Genomic DNA, 20650 nt, shown 5'->3' with positions numbered 1-20650 from the left:
CGGCCATCGCTCATCCAAATATCTATATTTACATACTCTAATTAATTCCTTTACACTTGTGTGTGTATAATGTAGTTGTTGTGAAATTGTTAGATTACATGTTAGATATTACTGCATAGTCGGAACTAGAAGCACAAGCTTTTCGCTACATTCGCATTAACATCTGCTAACCATGTGTATGTGACCAATTAAATGTGATTTTTGATTTGATCTTAGCTAAATACATTTAAACTCAGTTCTTCACAATTCCTGACATTTAATCCTAGTCAAAATTCCCCGTCTTAGGTCAGTTAGGATAACCATTTTATTTTAAGAATATGAAATGTCAGAATAATAGTAGAGAGTGATTTATTTCAGCTTTTATTTATTTCATCACATTCCCAGTGGGTCAGAAGTTAACATACACTCAATTAGTATTTGGTAGCATTGCCTTTAAATTGTTTAACTTGGGTCAAACATTTCGGGTATCTTTCCACAAGCTTCCCACAATATGTTGGGTGAATTTTTGCCCATTCCTCCTGACAGAGCTGGTGTAACTGAGTCAGGTTTGTGGGCCTCCTTGCTCGCACACTCTTTTTCAGTTCTGCCCACACATTTTCTATAGGATTGAGGTCATGGCCTTGTGATGGCCACTCCAATACCTTAACTTTGTTGTCATTAATCCACTTTGCTACAACTTTGGAGGTATGCTCTGGGTCATTGTCCATTTGGAAAACCCATTTGTGACCAAGCTTTAAGTTCCTGACTGATGTCTTGAGATGTTGCTTAAATATATCCACATAATCTTCCTGCCTCATGATGCTTTCTATTTTGTGAAATTCACCAGTCCCTCCTGCAGAAAAGTACCCCCAAAAGATGATGCTGCCACCCCCGTGCTTCAGGGTTGGGATGGTGATCTTCGGCTTGCAAGCCTCCCCCTTTTTCCTCCAAACATAACGGTGGTCATTATGGCCAAGCAGTTCTATTTTTTTTCATCAGACCAGATGCGCTTTTTGAAAGCGCTTCATGCCAATGACTCCTTATATGGCTGTGAATTGGCTACGAATGAGCTTACGCTGTCTACGTATTCTCCAAGGTGTCTACAGCATTGTGACGTCTTTTACGCATTTATGTTGAAGAATAGCCGTAAGGGACCACATTGAGCAAGTGGTCACATGATGGCTCCCGCAGAAATCTTGCGTAAAGTACTGAGGCGACTAATGAGAAACCAATTGTCCCGACGGATATATTATTGAATAGATATGTGAAAAACACCTTGACGATTGATTCTAAACAACGTTTGCCATGTTTCTGTCGATATTATGGAGCTAATTTGGAAAAAAGTTTGGCGTTGTAGTGACCGCATTTTCCGGTCGATTTCTCAGCCAAACGTGAAGAACAAACGGGAGCTATTTCGCCTACAAAAATAATATTTTTAGAAAAAAGGAACATTTGCTATCTAACTGGGAGTCTCCTGAGTGAAAACAAAGTTTTCCGAAGTTCTTCAAAGGTAAATGATTTAATTTGATTGCTTTTCTTATTTTCGTGAAAAATTTGCCTGCTGCTAGCAGAGCCTAGCATAGCATTATGCCATGATAAACTTACACAAATGCTTGTCTAGCGTTGGCTGTAAAGCATATTTAGAAAATCTAAGTTGACAGTGTGCTTAACAAAAGGCTAAGCTGTGTCTCAATATATTTCATTTTAGATTTTCATGAATAGGAAGATTTTCTAGGAAGATTTATGTCCGCTGTGTTATGCTAATTAGATTGAGGCGATGATTACGCTCCCGGATCTGGTTTTGAGAGTCAAAAGAAGTGTCCAAAGAAGGGCCAGAAGTATACAGAATGGTGTTGTCTGCGTAGAGGTGGATCAGAGACTCACCAGCAGCAAGAGCGACATCATTGATGTAAACAGAGAAAAGAGTTGGTCCAAGAATTGAACCCTGTGGCACCCCCATAGAGACTGCCGGAGGCCCGGACAACCGGGCCTCTGATTTGACACACTGAACTCTATCTATTTACATACAGTACATTTAAAAACATTAGCATATGTGTATTCATCTATCAATTACACATGTCAGTACATACGCACAATAAGTAGGTCACATGGTGGAGCAGCGTTGTGCAGTGAGGAGTTGCTTTATTTAAATTTTTTTAACCAGATTTGCTGTTCACTTGCGCTATATGAGATGGAAGGGAGTTCCTTGCAATCATGGCTCAGTATAATACTGTATGTTTTCTTGAATTTGTTCTGGACCTGGGGACTGTGAAAATACCCCTTGTTGCATGTCTGTTGGGGTAAGTGTGTGTGTCAGTGCTATGTGTAAGTTCACTATGCAAAGATATGGAATTTCCAGCACATTAATGTTTCTTATAAATACAAGAAGTAATGCAGTTAGTCTTTCCTCAACTCTTAGCCAAGAGAGACTGGAATTCATAGTGTTAAAGACATGCCTCTCTGTTCTGGGCCAGCTGTAGCTTAACTAGGTCTTTCTTTGCAGCACTTGGCTATATGACTGGAAAATAATCAAGATAAGATCAAACTAGAGCCTGCGGGACTTGCTTTGTGGAGTGTGTCAAAAAAGCAGAGCATCTCTTTATGACGGACAGATCTCTCCCCATCTTTGTGGGTACAACTTTACAACCATTGGATCTATATGTTTTCACCATGACAGTTTACAATCCAATGTAACACCAAGTAATTTAGTCTTCTCAACTTGTTCAACACCCACACCATACATTACCAGATTCAGCTGAGGTGTAGAACTTAGGGAATTGTATCAAATACAATTATCTTAGTTTTAGAGATGTTCAGGACCAGTTTATTACTGGCCACCTATTCCAAAACTGACTGCAACTCTTTATTAAGGGTTTCAGTGACTTAATTAGTTGTGGTTGCCGATTAATTATCAACATACATGGACACACATGCTTTGTTTAATGCCAGTGTCAGTTCATGTAGGCCAATTCCCAAGAGTTTAATGGGTTACCTGCTAAAACTTCTGAGTCCGTTGGAGAGGATCAGCTTGAGCTAAGGCATTCCCTGCCTTTGTGTGATTAGGATTACGATTCATAGAGCTACACATCCTCTGGCTTAGAAGATCCCGCCACCAAAAACACAAATGCACAACCAGACATTTATTGATTGATTGGAGACAGCTTGTGTCAATGAAATAATATTCCCTATGATTTTTCTAGCTGCAGCAAACCTAGTGGTTCATTCTAGGAATGCTGGTAAAAGCAAAGTGCCTCAAAAATAGCCCCAAAAGCATGGCCCTAGTCATCATAGATCTATCTCTCCCTCTCACACACACAGTGTCAAGAACTGACCACAGTATTTCTTCTGCAATCAAAAACTATTTGTCATAGTGGCTTTAAGGCCAAAACCCTGGAGCGTGTTTGTGTGCGTGATGTCTTTACAGATGTGTGTGGGTACAACTTGAGGCCTTACTGCATGCCTTTGGCTTATTGGACACTTAATATTGTAAAGCTACAGTTTCCCTGACCTACAGTACCGCTTGTCAATATGCAGGCATGATGCTAAAATACCTTTCAGCCAAAGGTTTACTTTAAGGTGACAAGCCTTTTGAAAGCAAACACGACGCAGGGGTCTCCTCCTCCACACTTACTGACGTAGCCTTAGGTAAGGTTCCCACTTACATAATTTCTTAAGCAACATATTTAGCCAATGGAAACTCCTGTTATTGTGATCTGATGATTTATTTACTGCACGTCACAATTTATTTCACAGACAGAGGCAATTCTTCTGTGAAGCAAAGTTATTGGTGTTGATTATGCAAAGAAATCACCTACATAATTCATTTTCAGCCCTTCTGTGTTTGTTTTACAGCATTTTAACAATATTGGATGGTCTTGTTTGCGTACATTTGTTCTTATCTCATTAGCCACGAACACTGACTATGCCTGAAGCCGCTATTATTCTTTTATCTCTGATTAGACACTTAAATCGAAAGTTAGGTCTATGGGATATTTTTCTCTCTCTGAAACCCCATTTGTTTAAACTGTGTGAATGTACAGTGCTGCTAGACTGTCCCCTTGGTTCATTAACCTGGCATTCACAAGTTACTCATAATCAATCAGCTCTATTCATTCACTCTATTTATCAATCAACAGCTCATAGACTGAAACAAAGACGAAGAGTGGTTTTGGAATAATTTTGTGAGATCACTCACACGCAATTAGCAAATAGATGCAAAATCATTGGCAAACAATTGCTTTTGGTGTGGAGAGAAATACAGAACGTTCAATCTACTTACCAAAAACAAATGATACCCTTTTCAAAGTAATTTTATTCTGTCCTGAATGACTAATCAGTAGTTCAATCAGATAAAACCAGTTATTAATTAAGAACTGACCTGTACAGTCTGTACAGCCTGATTAATGACTTATCAGTAAGAAAGATACAGAGAAAGCTAAATGGAGGAACATCAAAATAACAGTGTATGTCTTTACAGACAAACTGCATAAGGAGCAAATGGAAGGCATGTGGTAGAAAGAAGACAGAGAAGTTGAGGAGATAAGGAGTATAGTAAGAGCAGAGAAATACAGTCAGGTACTGATGTTTTGCTAACAGCTATGAGTGGAAAAAAAGACCCACAGGGACATTTGGACCATATCATTTAAAATCTAATTATATGATATGGACCTTACCCAATAAATGGGTAATATGAGAGAGAAGTATATAAATACAGGCATGTTTCTCTATAGCTTCCATGTGATCTGAATCCTAACACCTAAGTCACAGTTTATGTAAAGGAGTTTAGTAAATGTATCAGACAAAGGAGAAGACTGATTAGCCTAGTCTTTCCACAGAAAAAATACTATTGAATTGCACATTGAGGATATCTTTCCAGGAACTGTAGGTTTTCACGGCGTAACAGAATTGAAGGCCATTACCAGTTTCTAGAGCACTGAAATGGACAGTATAAAGTAGAAACCCTGCTCAGTAACCAGCAGGTTATTCTAACAGCAGTCTCACATCCCTGCCTACTAGAGACACATAGCAGTAACAGCTCAGACACATGCAATGGTACTGCAATAACAACAGGGGTCAGGATTTTTCACCCAGCCTCTGTTGAATATCAATTATCTTTTTTTAACACTCCACTCCATCTTTGTGGTGCAGAATAATTACTTTAGGCTTATGTGTTAATCATTCATGGTTGATGTAGGGCAACCTATCTTGAAGAATTTGTGACCATTGAGTAACCAGACACCAGATTTAAAACACAGTTCTCTAGCTAAGGAAAAGGATGTCAATATATGATTATTATTATTATTTAACATAATATCATATCTGTTCCATGCTGCGTACTGAATGGCAGGAAGTCTAGTGGTTAAGAGCGTTGGGCCCGGAGCTGATGATGTGGACGTCAATTAAGGCAGCCCCCCGCACCTCTCTGATTCAGAGGAAGACACATTTCAGTTGAATGTATTCAATTGCGCAACTGACTTGGTATCCCCTTTCCCCATATATATATATATATATATATATATATATATATATATATATATATATATATATATACACTGCTCAAAAAAATAAAGGGAACACTAAAATAACACATCCTAGATCTGAATGAATGAAATATTCTCATTAAATACTTTTGTCTTTACATAGTTGAATGTGCTGACAAATAAATCACACACAATTATCAATGGAAATCAAATTTATCAACCCATGGAGGTGTGGATTTGGAGTCACACTCAAAATTAAAGTGGAAAACCACACTACAGGCTGATCCAACTTTGATGTATTGTCCTTAAAACAAGTCAAAATTAGGCTCAGTATTGTGTGTGGCCTCCACGTGCCTGTATGACCTCCCTACAACGCCTGGGCATTCTCCTGATGAGGTGGCGGAGGGTCTCCTGAGGGATCTCCTCCCAGACCTGGACTAAAGCATCCGCCAACTCCTGGACAGTCTGTGATGCAAAGTGGCGTTGGTGGATGGAGCGAGACATGATGTCCCAGATGTGCTCAATTGGATTCAGGTCTGGGGAACGGGCAGGCCAGTCCATAGCATCAATGCCTTCCTCTTGCAGGAACTGCTGACACACTCCAGCCACATGAGGTTTAGCATTGTCTTGCATTAGGAGGGACCCAGGGCCAACCGCACCAGCATATGGTCTCACAAGGGGTCTGAGGATCTCATCTCGGTACCTAATGGCAGTCAGGCTACCTCTGGCGAGCACATGGAAGGCTGTCACACCATGACTGACCCACCGCCAAACCGGTCATGCTGGAGGATGTTGCAGGCAGCAGAACGTTCTCCACAGCGTCTCCAGACTCTGTCACGTCTGTCACGTGCTCAGTGTGAACCTGCTTTTATCTGTGAAGAGCACAGGGCGCCAGTGGCGAATTTGCCAATCTTGGTGTTCTCTGGCAAATGCCAAACGTCCTGCACGGTGTTGGGCAGAAACAGACTCCATGAGGGTGGTATGAGGGCACAATGTCCACAGGTGGGGGGCTGTAAGCACAACCCCCACCTGTGGACATTGTGCCCTCATACCACCCTCATGGAGTCTGTTTCTGAACGTTTGAGCAGACACATGCACATTTGTGGCTTGCTGGAGGTGATTTTGCAGTGCTCTGGCAGTGCTCCTCCTGCTCCTCCTTGCACAAAGATGGAGGTAGCGGTCCTGCTGCTGGGTTGTTGCCCTTCTACGGCCTCCTCCACGTCTCATGATGTACTGGCCTGTCTCCTACTAGTGCCTCCATGCTCTGGACACTACGCTGACAGACACAGCAAACCTTCTTGCCACAGCTCGCATTGATGTTCCATCCTGGATGAGCTGCACTACCTGAGCCACTTGTGTGGGTTGTAGACACCGTCTCATGCTACCACTAGAGTGAAAGCACTGCCAGCATTCAAAAGTGACCAAAACATCAGCCAGGAAGCATAGGAATGGTGAAGTGGTCCCCACCTGCAGAACCACTCCTTTATTGGGGGTGTCTTGCTAATTGCCTATAATTTCCACCTGTTATCTATTCCATTTGCAAAACAGCATGTGAAATGTATTGTCAATCAGTGCTGCTTCCTAAGTGGACAGTTTGATTTCACTTGGAGTTACATTGTGTTGTTTAAGTGTTCCCTTTGGTTTTTTGAGCAGTGTGTATATATATATGTGTGTGCTAAACAATTTTTGTATTTTTTTAAATTTTTTACCTTTATTTTACTAGGCAAGTCAGTTAAGAACAAATTCTTATTTTCAATGACAGCCTAGGAACAGTGGGCAGAACGACAGATTTTTGTACCTTGTCAGCTCGGGGATTTGAACTTGCAACCTTTCGGTTACTTGTCCAATGCTCTAACCACTAGGCTACCCTGCCGCCCCAAAAATATCAATGAAGTATCACCACCATGTACTGCAAACCTCAGCATTGATATGTTACCCCACACTGCTCTATGCAATGTCTCAAGAAACATACATCTGATCGATAACTATACTGGGTAGACACTAGAGACAGTGGCATGAGGACAAGGTTGGAATGTAATGAGAGTTGATGACTGGACTACCACAGTAGTAGTTTAATTAACATCACAGAGACTCCTGGCATTTGGTGATGACTGATTGCTGCTATTGATCAGTTGAAGAATCCTCATAGGTAGTCATTAACTATTTCCTATCTCTCTTTGGTCCTCTCCCTCTCTCTCATGCCACACACACTCTGATGTGCTTCTGTGGTTGCCACCCTCAGTTTCAACATGTGGATAATGAGAAGCTTGAAATGGCTTGGCTGTTTTCATTGACACTGCCCATCTCTTCAATCAATGACAGAAATGTTTTTTTATTCATATTTAGGACAGCATAAACTGCAAGTCAAACCAGCCGGGTGTTTTAAGTGAAATATACAGTTGAAGTCAGAAGATCACATACACCGCAGGCAAACACATTTAAACTCAGTTTCTCACAATTCCTGAAGATTTATCCTAGCAAAAGTCCCCTGTTTTAGGTCAGTTAGGATTACCAGTTCATTTTAAGAATGTGAAATGTCAGAATAATAGTAGATAGTATCATTTATTTCAGCTTTTATTTCTTTCATCACATTCCCAGTGGGTCAGAAGTTTATATACACTCAACTGGTATTTGGTAGCATTGCGACCAAGCTAAAGCCTGTTGCGACTCTAGGGGCAGTATTTTCATTTTTGGAAAAAGAACGTTCCCGTTTTAAACGGGATATTTTGTCAGGACAAGATGCTAGAATATGCATATAATTGACAGTTTTGGATAGAAAACACTCGAACATTTCCAAAACTGTAAAGATATTGTCTGTGAGTACAACAGAACTGATGTTGCAGGCGAAACCCTGAAAAAAATCCAATCCGGAAGTGCCCCATATTTTGAAAGCGCTGCTTTCCAATGAGTCCCTATTGAGCTGTGATTGCCCAATCAACCAGCTTACGCTTTCTACGTATTCCCCAAGGTGTTTACAGCATTGTGACGTAGGTTTACACATTTATGTTGAAGAATAGCTGTAGGCGGCTACATTGCGTAAGTGGTCACATGATGGCTCCCAGAGAGATTCTCGTGTAAAATACAGAGGCAGCCATTACTCCAATCGGTCCTACTGAAAAACGAATTGTCCCGACGGATATATTATCAAATAGATATCAGAAAAACATCTTGAGGATTGATTATAAACAACGTTTGCCATGTTTCTGTCGATATTATGGAGCTAATTTTGAATATTTTTTGCCGATTTTGTGACTGCAATTTCCGGGCGATTTCTCAGCCAAACGTGAAGAACAAACGGAGCTATTTCGCCTACAAAAGTAATATTTTGCGAAAAAATGAACTTTGTCTATCTACCTGGGAGTCTCGTGAGTGAAAACATCCGAAGTTCATCAAAGGTAAATGATTTAATTTGATTGCTTTTCTGATTTTCGTGACAAGGTTGCCTGCTGCTAGCAAGGCATAATGCTATGCTAGTCTATGATAAACTTACACAAATGTTTGTCTAGCTTTGGCTGTAAAGCATATTTTGAAAATCTGAGATGACAGGGTGATTAACAAAAGGCTAAGCTGTGTTCCAATATATTTCACTTGTGATTTTCATGAATAGGAAGATTTTCTAGGAAGATTTATGTCCGTTGCGTTATGCTAATTAGTGGTGATTATGCTCCCGGACCCGGGATGGGGAGTCACAAGAAGTTTTTAACTTTCTGACTGATGTCTTGAGATGTTGCTTCAATATATCCATATAATTTTCCAGCCTCATGATGCCATCTATTTTGTGAAGTGCACCAGTCCCTCCTGCAGCAAAGCACCCATACAACATGATGCTGCCACCCCCGTGCTTCATGTTGGGGTGGTGTTCTTCGGCTTGCAAGCCTCCCCCTTTTTCCTCCGAACATAACGATGGTCATTATGGCAAAACAGTTCTATTTTTGTTTAATCAGACCAGAGGACATTTCTCCAAAAAGTACGATCTTTGTCCCCATGTGCAGCTGCAAACCGTAGTCTGGCTTTTTTGTGGCGGTTTTGGAGCAGTGGCTTCTTCCTTGCTGAGCGGACTTTCAGGTTTTGTCGATATAGGACTCGTTTTACTGTGGATATAGATACTTTTGTACCGGTTTCCTCCAGCATCTTCACAAGGTCCTTTGCTGCTGTTCTGGGATTGATTTGCACTTTTTGCACCAAAGTACGTTCATCTCTAGGAGACTGAACATGTCTCCTTCCTGAGAGGTATGATGGCTGTGTGGTCCCATGGGGTTTGTACCTGCGTACTTTTGTTTGTACAGATGAACATGGTACCTGCAGGCATTTGGAAATTGCACCCAAGGATGAACCAGATTTATGGAGGTCTACAATTTTTTTCTGAGGTCTTGGCTGATTTCTTTTGACTTTCCCATGATGTCAAGCAAAGAGGCAGTGAGTTTGAACCTAGGCCTTGAAATACATCCACAGGTACATCTCCAATTGACTCAAATGGTGTCAATTAGCCCATCAGAAGCTTCTAAAGCCATTAAATAATTTTCTGGAATTTTCCAAGCTGTTTAAAGGCACAGTCAACTTAGTATATGCATAAGCAGCATGACTACTGCTAAATTACTGTATATTTGTTGATCTAAAGTCCTTCAACAACAGATGTACTCACATTATATGGGTTAGAGTAGGTTTACCCCATTAATATACTTGTTATGTAAACATGTTTTTTAATGTAAAACACACATGCAATCTGGGAATATGTTCAATGTTTCTAATCTTGAGATATACCCATTGGTTCTTAAAGCGGGGCATTCTGCAGTTTAAACAACAAAGATTGCATAAGTAAACAACCATTTTCAGGTGACTTTCAAGAAGATTAAAGAAAAAAAGAAAAGTCGGCCACCCAGGAATATTCACTGTCTTCTTGGTAAGCAACTCCAGTGTAGATTTGGCCTTGTGTTTTAGGTTATTGACTGTGCTTAGCTCCATTTGGTTTCTTTTTATCCTGAAAAACTCCAGTCCTTAACGATTACAAGCATACCCATAACAGGATACAGCCACCACTATGCTTGAAAATATGAGGAGTGGTACTCAGTAATGTGTTGCATTGGATTCGCCCCAATTATAACACTTTGTTTTCAGGACCAAATGTTAATTGCTTTGCCACCTTTTTTGCAGTATTATTTTAGTGCCTTGTTGCAAACAGGATGCATTTTTTTGAATATTTTTATTCTATACAGGGTTCCTTTTTTATGTGTTAATTAGGTTAGTATTGTGGAGTAACTACAATGTTGTTGATCCAGACCTTATCTGGAAAATTCACAGCCATTAAACTATCACAACCATTATTAAACTCTGTAACTGTTTTAAAATCACCTTTGGCCTCAGAGGTTTCCTTCCGTTCTGTAACGTCTCTCGTCAGAATGAGGATCGAACCAAAGCACAGCGTGGTAAGTGTTCAGGATTATTTATTTAATTCGTCAAAATTTCTAAAAACATGATTCCACTTTGACATTATGGGGTATTCTGTGTACGCCAGTGACAAAACAATCTCAATTTTATTAATTTTAAATTCAGGTTGTAAGACAACAAAATGTTGAAAAAGTCAAGGGGTGTGAATACTTTTTGAATGCACTGCATATATTTTCATTAAAACATTATTTTGATAACTAAATTCATGCAATTTAATTCTTCCACAAGAAGAAATAGTTCGGACAAAAACCTGGTTGTTATATCTTTTGGTCATGTTGCTACTGACTCAACCCAGTCATGAATTATTTTTGCATAGCTGGTCTAACAGCAACAAAACCGGCCAAAGCGCAACTAGTGGGCAAATCAGATGGGGTTGGCTTAGACTGGTCCAAGGCATTCTTAGTCGATTACCACAAAACCTCACAGCCTAGTATAAACCTCATTGCTACAGAACTGCACAGCTATTTTCAGGTCCCTCCAGAGATGCTTGATTGGGTTCAAGTCCGGGCTCTGGCTGAGCCACTCAAGGACATTCAGAGACTTATTCTGAAGCCACTCCTGCATTGGTTTGGCTGTGTGCTTAGGGTGGTTGTCCTGTTGGAAGGTGTTAGCAGTTAATGTTATTCTTCAATAACACAGACCCCAAAGCAAATCAGGGAGAAAAATATATTTATTCAAAGAGAACAAATCATAGTTATTATGCTGGAAAGTAGCAAGTGTTTATTCTTCCCTGTCCTCAATGTTTCTCCACTGAACAAAGTGACAGGATGTATCATTTATACCCAAGCCTAGCCTGTGGTTAACCAATTAGAATTCATTGCAGTAAGATTGGGCCAATGGCCAAATACCAAGTATCCCGTTTCAGGCTCAATGTATCGACAATTTGGACAAATGAGAACTTGTTACATGTAGCTATGAGTCCCGGACTGGAACCCAATGCACAGACTCTAAACAGATGTTGAACTAAAACACAACTATTTCCATTGATCATTCATTCCCTGCGTTTGTCACGACTTCTGCCGAAGTCGGTTCCTCTCCTTGTTCGGGCGGTGTTCGGCGGTTGACGTCACCGGCTTTCTAGCCATTGCCGATCCACCTTTCATTTTTCCATTTGTCTTGTCTTGTTTTCCTACACACCTGGTTTCCCTCAGTATTATTCCCTCAGTATTAGATGTGCATATAACCCTCTGTTCCCCCCTGTCTGTGTGTGGAATTGTTTGTTGTTTTGTGTATGTGCACGCTAGACTGGTTTGCGCTGGGTTATGTCAACCATATTGTGTTTAGTGTTCTTAGTGCCGTGTGTTGTGTTCGCCGAAATAAAAGGCTCCTTTAGCAAACAACTTCTGCTCTCCTGCGCCTGACTCCCTTACAGCCAGTTACGCATACCTAACAGCATTGTGCATTTATCTTCGAATACTCTTAAAAAGGCGAACCTTTGCCTTGAGTTCCTGAGTGCTCTGAAGCAGGTTTTAATTGAAGATCTCTCTGTACTTTGCTTCGTTCATTGCTCCCTTGATCCTGACTATGTAGTCTCCCAGTCCCTGCCGAAAAACATGCCCACAACATGAAGCTGCCACCACCGTGCTTCACCGCACTGATGGTGCCAGGTTTCCTCTAGCCGTAACTCTTGGCTTTCAGGGCAAAGAGTTCAATCTTGGTTTCAGCAGACCAGAGAATCTGCTTTCTCATGGTCTGAGAGTCTTTAGATGCCTTTTGACAAATTCCAAGTTGGCTGTCATGTGCCTTTTACTGAGGAGTGGCCTCCATCTGGTCACTTCCATAAAGGCCTGATTGGTGGAGTGCTGCAGAGATGGTTGTCCTTCTGAAAGGTTCTCCCATGTCCACAGAGGAACTCTAGAGCTCTGTCAGAGTGACCATTGGGTGGTTGGTCACCTCCCTGACATAAGGCCCTTCTTCCCCCGATTGCTCAGTTTGGCTTGGTGGTCAGCTCTAGGAAGAGTCTTGGTGGTTTCAAACTTCTTTCATTTAAGAATGATGGAGGCTATTGTGTTCTTGAGGCCCTTCAATGCTGACTATGGACAATTCCTTCAACCTCATGGCTTGGTTTTTGCTCTGACATGCACTGTCAGCTGTGGGACCTTATATTGACATTTCTGTGCCCTTCCTAATCATGTCAAATCAATTGAATTTACCACAGGTGGACTCCAATCAAGTTGTAGAAATATCTCAAGGATGATCAATGGAAGCAGGATGCAACGGAGCTTAATTTCGACTCTGAGAGCAAAGGGTCTGAATATATATATTTTTTTTATAAATGTGCACACATTTCTAAAATCTGTTTTCGCTTCGTCATTATGGGGTATTGTGTGTAGATTGATGTTTTATTGAAGACACTAACAGCTTACAGATGGTAGGCAATTAAGGTCACAGTTATGAAAACACTAAAGAGGCCTTTCTACGGACTCTGAAAAACACCAAAAGAAAGATTCCCAGGGTCCTTGCTCATCTGTGTGAATGTGCCTTAGGAATGCTGCAAGGAGGCATAAGGACTGCAGATGTGACCAGGGCAATAAATTGCAATGTCTGTACTGTGAGACGCCTAAGACAGTGCTACAGGGAGACAGGATGGACAGCTGATCGTGGCAGACCACTGCGAGGACAACAACACCTGCACAGGATCGGTACGTCCGAACATCACACCTGCGGGACAGGTACAGGATGGCAACAACCGCCCGAGTTACATCAGGAATGCACAATCCCTCCATCAGTGCTCAGACTGTCCGCAATAGGCTGAGAGAGGCTGGACTGAGGTCTTGTAGGCCTGTTGTACGGCCGGTCCTCACCAGACATCACTGGCCACAACATCGCCTATGGGCACAAACCCACCGTCGCTGGACCAGACAGGACTGGCAAAAAGTGCTCTTCACTGACAAGTCGTGGTTTTGTCTCACCAGGGGTGATGGTCGGATTCACATTTATCATCGAAGGAATGAGCATTACACCGAGGCCTGTACTCTGGAGCGGGATCGATTTGGAGGTGGACTGTCTGTCATGGTCTGGGGCGGTGTGTCACAGCATCAACGGACTGAGCTTGTTGTCATTGCAGGCAATCTCAAAGCTGTGCGTTACAGGGAAGACATCCTCCTCCCTCATGTGGTACTCTTCCTGCAAGCTCATCCTTACATGACCCTCCAGCATGACAATGCCACCAGCCATCCTACTTGTTCTGTGCATGATTTCCTGTAATACAGGAATGTCAGTGCTCTGCCATGGCCAGCAAAGAGACCGGATCTCAATCCCATTGAGCACGTCTGGGACCTGTTGGATCAGAGGGTGAGGACTAGGGCCATTCCCCCCAGAAATGCCCGGGATCTTGCATGTGCCTTGGTGGAAGAGTGGGGTAAAATCTCACAGCAAGAACTGGCAAATCTGGTGCAGTTCATGAGGAGGAGATGCACTGCAGTACTTTTGCTGAGTGTACATAATTATTGCCTGATTAACTTCTGAACTTTCCAATACCATTCTGGTGCATTTCAGTCACTTCAAGCCATACTTCCTTCAGATTGAAATATTGTCAAAAAACATTGCCAGACTTATTTGGAACAGACTGTCATAGCCCCAATTAAAACATTAACATTGAGTGTTGATTACATGATTTTGTTTACATGGTGGAATCACAAAATTGTTTGGAGACAAAATGTTTGAAAACCTCTGCTCTAGTCTGACTCCCTATTTAATGGGAGTGCTCATTGTCTAGGTCTACTTTAGCTCTGCCATTTACCCAGACGTTTGATTTCATCAACATTTTGCCCTATGTTTAAGGGACTTCTCCTTTGTCCTCGATTCGAGGTCAGGCTATTATTGCTATTGGCCATGTAAGTTCATTATTTTTCATAATTTTCTAAAAGTGAAGTGTGATGAGGTCAGTGGCTGGGTGGGCACTGGCTATTATCAAAGACAGATTTACTGACAAATAAACCTTGATGAGCCCAAGTTCGCCTTACAACAGATAACTGCAAAAAAACAGAGTGACGTAACTAAGAAACAAAAGTGACAGCCTCCGACAAAATGACACACTGCTCAAATCTGCTCAGCCATACAGCATTGACAGTTACAACCTATAGGTGCCACTGAAAGACCAATATACTGACACATTTCATCCAAATAGTTTGCAACGCAAACTCAATAGCCTTTCACAGTGGATTTACAATTCTTCCAATGCATTGCAAAAACACTCAAGCATAATCATTTTATGTGAAATATTATTACACACCGATACTAACAAAATGTCCATATCAACAATCGAAATGACCAAAAAAAGCTGTTAAAAAGTGTCTCATCAAAACGAAATTCTGTGTAAAAGTCTGAATAAAACGTATTAGAACTCACTGTTTGCCTGCCCAACAGCTAGCAGTGAGGGAGATGGTGGTTGACTGTTTAGAGCCCCTGAATGCTGCCTCTGTCTGGTCTTAACTTTCGTTATGTCTTTTCTTTCATTGTAGTTGATGTTCCAACTTCGGAACCCTCCAAATGACGCGTTACAATATTCCAATTTGGAAAAATGTTGAGGTGCAGTATGGTTTCCATTTGTCAGGTTGTGTTTACTAGCTAGCTTCGTTCAGATCAAGCAATGCAAGCTCAAAACTATGTAGATGCTCAAATGTGCAGAGCATACCCCAGGTATACCCACACATGTTTAGGCAAAATAATTTCTTTATTTTGACTATTTTCTGCATTGTATAATGATAGTGAAGACATAAAAACTATAAAATAACACATATGGAATCATCTACTAACCAAAAAAGTGTTTAACAAATAAAAATATATTTTATATTTGAGATTCTTCAAAGTAGCCACCTTTGCCTTGATGACAGCTTTGCACACTCTTGCCATTCTCTCAATCAGCTTCATGAGGTAGTCACCTGTCACCAATTAAAAGTTCATTTGTGGAATTTCTTTCCTACTAAATGCATTTCAGCAAATCAGTTGTGTTTTGACAAGGTAGGGGTGCTATACAGAAGATAGCCCTATTTGGCAAAATACCAAATCCATATTATGGCAAGAACAGCTCAAATAAGCAAAGAAAAACAACAGTCCATCATTACTTTTAGACATGAAGGTCAGTCAATCTGGAAAATGTAAAGAACTTTGAAAGTTTCTTCATGTGCAGTTGCAAACACCATCAATTGCTATGATAAAACTGGCTCTCATGAGGAACACCACAGAAAAGGAAGACCAGGAGTTACCTCTGCTACAGAGGATAAGTTCATTAGAGTTACCAGCCTCAGAAAATGCAGCCTAAATAAATGCTTCACATAGCTAAAGTAACAGACACATCTCAACATCAGCTGTTCAAAGGAGACTGTGTGAATCAGGCCTTCATGGTCGAATTACTGCAAATAAACCATCACTAAAGGACACAGATAATAAGAGACTTGCCTTGGGCCAATAAACAAGAGCAATGGACATTAGACTGGTGGAAATCTATCCTGTGGTCTGATTATCACGTTTTAGGGAATATCCAGATGCTAACAGTGTCGAAGTAACACAAGTTTATCACTAGAACAGGGGCAGGCAAAATGACAGGTCAAGGGCATGCAGAGGTCAGTAAATCCAGATGAGAGTCCAAAAGGTACCGAATGGCAGGCAGTCACAGGGTCAGGCCAGGCAGAGGTCAAAAATCCAGTGTGGTGGGACAAGGTACAAGATGGCAGGCAGGCTCAGGGTCAGGGCAGGCAGCATGGTCAATGTCACAGGGTGTGACACTGATGAGTCCAAATGTGACATTTTTGATTCCAACCACCACTTTGTCGGTGAATGAATGATCTCCACAGGTGTGGTCCCACCTTGAAGCATGGAGGGGGAGGTGTGATGGTGTGGGGGTGCTTTTCTGGTGACACACTTAACCAACATGGCTACAACAGCATTCGGCAGCGATACACCATTCCATCTGGTTTGTGCTTAATGGGAGTATAATTTGTTTTTCAACAAGACAATGACCCAACACACCTCCAGGCTGTGTAAAGTTTATTTGACCAAGAAGGAGAGTGATGGAGTGCTGCATCAGATGACCTGGCCTCCACAATCACATTACCTCAACCCAATTGAGATTGGTATGAGTTGGACCTACAGTTGAAGTCAGAAGTTTACATACACTTAGGTTGGAGTCATTAAAAATCGTTTTTCAACCACTCTACACATTTCTTGTTAACAGACTATAGTTTTGGCAAGTCGGTTAGGACATCTACTTCTTGCATGACACAAGTAATTTTTCCAACAATTGTTTACAGATAGATTATTTCACTTACAATTCACTGTGTAATTATAATTCACAATTCCAGTGGATGAAGAAGTTTACATACATTAAGTTGACTGTGCCTATAAACTTGGGAAATTTCAGAAAATTATGTCATGGCTTCTGAAGCTTATGATAAGATAATTGACATAATTTGAGTAAATTAGTGCCTCTTTGCTTGACATCATGGGAAAATCAAAAGAAATCAGAAAAAAAATTGGAGACCTCCACAAGACTGGTTCATCCTTGGGAGCAATTTCCAAATTCCTGAAGGTACCACGATCATCTGTACAAACAATAGTACGCAAGTATAAACACCATGGGACCAAGCAGCTGTCAAACCGCTCAGGAAGGAGACGCGTTCTGTCTCTTAGAGATGAACGTCCTTTGGTGCAAAAAGTGCAAATCAATCCCAGAACAACAGCAAAGGACCTTGTGAAAATGTTGGAGGAAACAGGTACCAAAGGTATCTATTTCCACAGTAAAACGAGTCCTATATCGACATATCCTGAAAGGCCGCTCAGCAAGGAAGAAGCTACTGCTCCAAAACCACCATAAAAAAGTCAGACTACAGTTTACAACTGCACATGGGGCAGCCATAGCCTCAAGCTCATTACCATAATGCAACGTTAACTATTAATGAAAATCGCAAATGAAATGAAAGAAATATATTCACTCACTAGCTTAGCCTTTTGTTAACAACACTGTCATCTCAGATTTTAAAAATATGCTTTTCAACCATAGCTACACAAGCATTTGTGTAAGAGTATTGATAGCTAGCATAGCATTAAGCCTAGCATTCAGCAGGCAACATTTTCACAAAAACAAGAAAAGCGTTCAAATAAAATAATTTACCTTTGAAGAACTTCGGATGTTTTCAATGAGGAGACTCTCAGTTAGATAGCAAATGTTCAGTTTTTCCAAAAATATTATTTGTGTAGGAGAAATCGCTCCGTTTTGTTCATCACGTTTGGCCAAGAAAAAACCCTGAAAATTCAGTCATTACAACGCCGAACTTTTTTTGAAATTAACTCCATGATATTGACAGAAACATGGCAAACGTTGTTTAGAATCAATCCTCAAGGTGTTTTTCACATATCTATTCGATGATAAATCATTCGTGGCAGTTGAGTTTCTCCTCTGAAGCAAATGGAAAAATACACGCGGCTGGAGATTACGCAATAATTTCGACGGAGGACACCAAGCGAGCACCTGCTAAATGTAGTCTCTTATGGTCAATCTTCCAATGATATGCCTACAAATACGTCACAATGCTGCAGACACCTTGGGGAAACGACAGAAAGTGTAAGCTCACAGCCATATAAGGAGACATTGGAACACAGCGCCTTCAAAATCTGGGGCATTTCCTGTTTGAAATTTCATCTTGGTTTCGCCTGTAGCATCAGTTCTGTGGCACTCACAGATAATATCTGCAGTTTTGGAAACGTCAGAGTGTTTTCTTTCCAAAGCTGTCAATTATATGCATTATATGCATCGAGCATCTTTTCGTGACAAAATATCTTGTTTAAAACGGGAACGTTTTTTTATCCAAAAATTAAAAGAGCGCCCCCTATATCGAAGAAGTTAAAGCTTGGTTGCAAATGGACAATGACCCCAAGCATATTTCCAAAGTTGTGACAAAATGGCTGAAGGACAACAACGTCAAGGTATTGGAGTGGCCATCACAATGCCCTGACCTCAACCCAATAGAACATTTGTGGGCAGAACTGAAGAAACGTGTGTGAGCAAGGATGCCTACGAACCTGAATCATGAGGAATGGGCCATAATTCACCAAACTTATTGCGGGAAGCTTGTGGAACGCTACCCGAAACGTTTGACCCAAGTTAGGCTTCATTTTGTGTATTGCATTTGTGATTGTATGAAAGTTAAATATTTAGAATAATTTATATTGTATTTCGCGCTCTGTAATTTCACCGGATGTTGTCGAAACGTTCCGCTAGCGGAACCCCCAGCTGTAACAGGTTTTTAAAATAAAGCGGTGATCCTAACTGACCTAATACAGGGAATTTTCACTAGGATTAAATTGTGGAAAACTGAGTTAAATGTATTTGGCTAAGGTGTATGTAAACATCCGACTTCAACTGTGTGTGTTTGTGTGTATATATATATATATTTGAGAAGTTGAGAATGCAGAAAAAGTATTTATTTAGTGCAGGTTATGATGAAGACTGGATCCAGAGGTTGTATTTACAAACCAGTATAGTATATATATATATATATATATATATACATACTATACCTCTCTCAAAGCAGTTGCAGATAAACCGTCACCACTATTTGTTTATATATATATATATATATATATATATATATATATATATATATATATATATATATATATATATATTGGCTTTCATAACAGCTTTTAAATCATATTTTTTTACATTATCACAGGGCAAGCACTGCCTACCCTGAGTGCACGTCATTGGTTTGTAAATACAACCTCTGGATCCAGTCTTCATCATAACCTGCACTAAATACTTTGTTTTGCATTCTCAACTGTTTCTGCTCCACACCAACTAAAAAGGCTGCCGGGTCCTATAGCTTAACACCTTGCTATTGGGGCTAATTTTATTATTGTACTTGTGGGGTAATCTTTTAAACTTAGTCTTCTGAAGTATTAAAATAATTATTCCTTAGTCATAGTTCCATATTCTGATATATCATTCGTTGAAGCATTTCCCTTGGCCATAGGCCATGGTATAGAAAGCTAATGTCCTTGGATTCAGGAAGCTCCTATCTAATCCATTCTAGAAAGGAGTCATGAAGAGTCAGGGACGTCTCTTCACCAAATACAAATGCACCCAAGCAAGCACCCACATAGGCACATGCCTACACACACTCACACATATTATTTGGTTCTAAAGATTTACTATCCTGGAGTTTATTTCAATGAAAGCCCTTTCAAGTCACACAAAGTGTATAAACAAAGAACATAGTGTGCCATCAAACACATTTATCCACTTTGATCTATGAAACCTCTGGGCAATGCAAGAAAATCATTCTGCACAGTCTCCATTTCAGTTTACAGAAATAGAGCCACTTTAAAGCTTCCCAAACCTAAAAAAGGAGGACACATCATTTTACCCTACACCTTCCATTTCCCCTGTCACATTGACCGATTCCTGAAAACAGTGTTAATATTTAATGTCAATGCAGCTCCCTTTCTGGCGCCCTCTGTAGAGATGCTGGCAATAATGCAAGGGGACAGTCTAGACAGGCTGTAATGGGAGAGCAGCCATTTCCAATGTGTACTGTCTAAACCCGTCCTTCAGATGTTCACAGAGTCCTAATGAACACCCCAAAAGGCCCCATCATTGTGACTCTCAAATCGTTCATGCCATACAATTATGTAATGTATTTCAATAAGGCATTTGAAGTTAATACTGAGATCTTGACTAACTCCAGCTCTACAACCCTGGCTAACTCTAGCTCTACTTAACGGTCTTACCGTTATGAGGGGCTGTC

Source organism: Oncorhynchus kisutch, linkage group LG11, assembly GCF_002021735.2.
Source record: "Oncorhynchus kisutch isolate 150728-3 linkage group LG11, Okis_V2, whole genome shotgun sequence".
Lineage (NCBI taxonomy): Eukaryota > Metazoa > Chordata > Actinopteri > Salmoniformes > Salmonidae > Oncorhynchus > Oncorhynchus kisutch.
Note: the sequence above shows the minus strand (reverse complement) of the source record.